General features: G+C 59.9%; 9 non-coding genes across 9 annotated transcripts, besides 3 other annotated features; all 9 read right to left on the minus strand.

Moving 5' to 3' along the window:
- Window positions 1–85: 85 nt before the first annotated feature.
- Window positions 86–122: a microsatellite.
- Window positions 123–127: 5 nt separating this feature from the next.
- Window positions 128–224, minus strand: Tc00.1047053505461.10. The gene has a single exon (XR_008255285.1). It is a non-coding gene; the product is annotated as a C/D small nucleolar RNA (snoRNA), TB11C4C1 (small nucleolar RNA).
- Window positions 225–330: 106 nt separating this feature from the next.
- Window positions 331–402, minus strand: Tc00.1047053505461.20. The gene has a single exon (XR_008255286.1). It is a non-coding gene; the product is annotated as an H/ACA snoRNA, TC11C4H3 (small nucleolar RNA).
- Window positions 403–548: 146 nt separating this feature from the next.
- Window positions 549–638, minus strand: Tc00.1047053505461.30. The gene has a single exon (XR_008255287.1). It is a non-coding gene; the product is annotated as a C/D small nucleolar RNA (snoRNA), TB11C4C3 (small nucleolar RNA).
- A 201-nt stretch (window positions 639–839) lies between these two features.
- Window positions 840–926, minus strand: Tc00.1047053505461.40. Its single transcript, XR_008255288.1, has one exon. It is a non-coding gene; the product is annotated as a C/D small nucleolar RNA (snoRNA), TB11C4C2 (small nucleolar RNA).
- A 67-nt stretch (window positions 927–993) lies between these two features.
- Window positions 994–1,030: a microsatellite.
- A 5-nt stretch (window positions 1,031–1,035) lies between these two features.
- Tc00.1047053505461.50 lies at window positions 1,036–1,132 on the minus strand. The gene has a single exon (XR_008255289.1). It is a non-coding gene; the product is annotated as a C/D small nucleolar RNA (snoRNA), TB11C4C1 (small nucleolar RNA).
- Window positions 1,133–1,238: 106 nt separating this feature from the next.
- On the minus strand, window positions 1,239–1,310 carry Tc00.1047053505461.60. The gene has a single exon (XR_008255290.1). It is a non-coding gene; the product is annotated as an H/ACA snoRNA, TC11C4H3 (small nucleolar RNA).
- A 146-nt stretch (window positions 1,311–1,456) lies between these two features.
- Window positions 1,457–1,546, minus strand: Tc00.1047053505461.70. Its single transcript, XR_008255291.1, has one exon. It is a non-coding gene; the product is annotated as a C/D small nucleolar RNA (snoRNA), TB11C4C3 (small nucleolar RNA).
- A 201-nt stretch (window positions 1,547–1,747) lies between these two features.
- Window positions 1,748–1,834, minus strand: Tc00.1047053505461.80. The gene has a single exon (XR_008255292.1). It is a non-coding gene; the product is annotated as a C/D small nucleolar RNA (snoRNA), TB11C4C2 (small nucleolar RNA).
- Window positions 1,835–1,901: 67 nt separating this feature from the next.
- Window positions 1,902–1,950: a microsatellite.
- A 7-nt stretch (window positions 1,951–1,957) lies between these two features.
- Window positions 1,958–2,054, minus strand: Tc00.1047053505461.90. The gene has a single exon (XR_008255293.1). It is a non-coding gene; the product is annotated as a C/D small nucleolar RNA (snoRNA), TB11C4C1 (small nucleolar RNA).
- Window positions 2,055–2,064: the final 10 nt, after the last annotated feature.

Genomic DNA, 2,064 nt, shown 5'->3' on the forward strand with positions numbered 1-2,064 from the left:
CAACATGTCTCCATCGTAGCGCGTGTGTGTGTGTGCGGGCGTGCGCGTCGCTGGGCCGCAAACCGCGCAGCGAGAGCAGAGGGACAAAGAAAGAAAAAAAGAAAAAGAAAAAAAAAGAAAGATGGGGGTGTAAAGCAAAGCACTTCAGTGTGAGCTGAGTCGGGAATTGCGTCCTCACGCGTTTTCGTCGTCAGACTGACAGGAAACTGTGGAATTTCATCACGCGTCGCAGCCGCATCTCTCACCCGTGCGCGTCCTCTTTGGTTTTGTTTTTTCCCATCGTTTCCCGAACTGGGGAGGGAGCCTCGACGCGCGCACCGTCACCGCAAACTCTCGCGCAACCGGGCAGTGGCGCCACGCGCGGCACCGACAGCGCGCCACCGGCCCAAGGGTCGCTGCGCTTCACGACCGGCGTGTCTCTTTCTCGGGGCGCCGATGCACCCAAGCGCCCAGCGTCACGGAGCGGTGGGTCTCAAGACGCGCCTTTCCTGGCCATGCGAGGGGAGGCGCGGGGGCCAGCCGGCGAGGTTGCGGCGGGCGGGGCGGCTGTCAGACCTGTTGAGTTTGTTTTTGGCCATCACGCAAGCGCGTTCACGGGGCCACGCGCCCTCGCGCACAAGAGTTGGTTGCTTCCATCAGCAGCGGCGTGCGCCCACCACAACCCACCTCCGGGCAATTCGGCCCTCTCTTTCTCTTTCTCTCTCTTGCGCTTTCGGGCGGGCCCGCCACCAACCGTTTGCACAGGCAGGGCGCCAGACAGGGCAGGATGTTACGTGCGCGCCGTTGCGCAAGAAAGAAAAACGACAACAATAGCAGGAAGTGGGAGGGAGGGGAGCGGGCGCTCAGCCGAAAGGTGATTTTTATTGTTCCGTTCTCAATGCGTCGCTCAAACTGTTTGGACCTCGAAACACATGTCTCCATCGTAGCGCGTGTGTGTGTGTGCGGGCGTGCGCGTCGCTGGGCCGCAAAACCGCGCAGCGAGAGCAGAGGGACAAAGAAAGAAAAAAAGAAAAAGAAAAAAAAAGAAAGATGGGGGTGTAAAGCAAAGCACTTCAGTGTGAGCTGAGTCGGGAATTGCGTCCTCACGCGTTTTCGTCGTCAGACTGACAGGAAACTGTGGAATTTCATCACGCGTCGCAGCCGCATCTCTCACCCGTGCGCGTCCTCTTTGGTTTTGTTTTTTCCCATCGTTTCCCGAACTGGGGAGGGAGCCTCGACGCGCGCACCGTCACCGCAAACTCTCGCGCAACCGGGCAGTGGCGCCACGCGCGGCACCGACAGCGCGCCACCGGCCCAAGGGTCGCTGCGCTTCACGACCGGCGTGTCTCTTTCTCGGGGCGCCGATGCACCCAAGCGCCCAGCGTCACGGAGCGGTGGGTCTCAAGACGCGCCTTTCCTGGCCATGCGAGGGGAGGCGCGGGGGCCAGCCGGCGAGGTTGCGGCGGGCGGGGCGGCTGTCAGACCTGTTGAGTTTGTTTTGGGCCATCACGCAAGCGCGTTCACGGGGCCACGCGCCCTCGCGCACAAGAGTTGGTTGCTTCCATCAGCAGCGGCGTGCGCCCACCACAACCCACCTCCGGGCAATTCGGCCCTCTCTTTCTCTTTCTCTCTCTTGCGCTTTCGGGCGGGCCCGCCACCAACCGTTTGCACAGGCAGGGCGCCAGACAGGGCAGGATGTTACGTGCGCGCCGTTGCGCAAGAAAGAAAAACGACAACAATAGCAGGAAGTGGGAGGGAGGGGAGCGGGCGCTCAGCCGAAAGGTGATTTTTATTGTTCCGTTCTCAATGCGTCGCTCAAACTGTTTGGACCTCGAACAACATGTCTCCATCGTAGCGCGTGTGTGTGTGTGCGGGCGTGCGCGTCGCTGGGCCGCAAAACCGCGCAGCGAGAGCAGAGGGACAAAGAAAGAAAAAAAGAAAAAGAAAAAAAGAAAAAGAAAAAAAAAGAAAGATGGGGGTGTAAAGCAAAGCACTTCAGTGTGAGCTGAGTCGGGAATTGCGTCCTCACGCGTTTTCGTCGTCAGACTGACAGGAAACTGTGGAATTTCATCACGCGTCGCAGCC

The sequence above is a fragment of the Trypanosoma cruzi genome (genome assembly GCF_000209065.1).
Source record: "Trypanosoma cruzi strain CL Brener chromosome Unknown tcruzi_1047053505461, whole genome shotgun sequence".
Classification (NCBI taxonomy): domain Eukaryota; phylum Euglenozoa; class Kinetoplastea; order Trypanosomatida; family Trypanosomatidae; genus Trypanosoma; species Trypanosoma cruzi.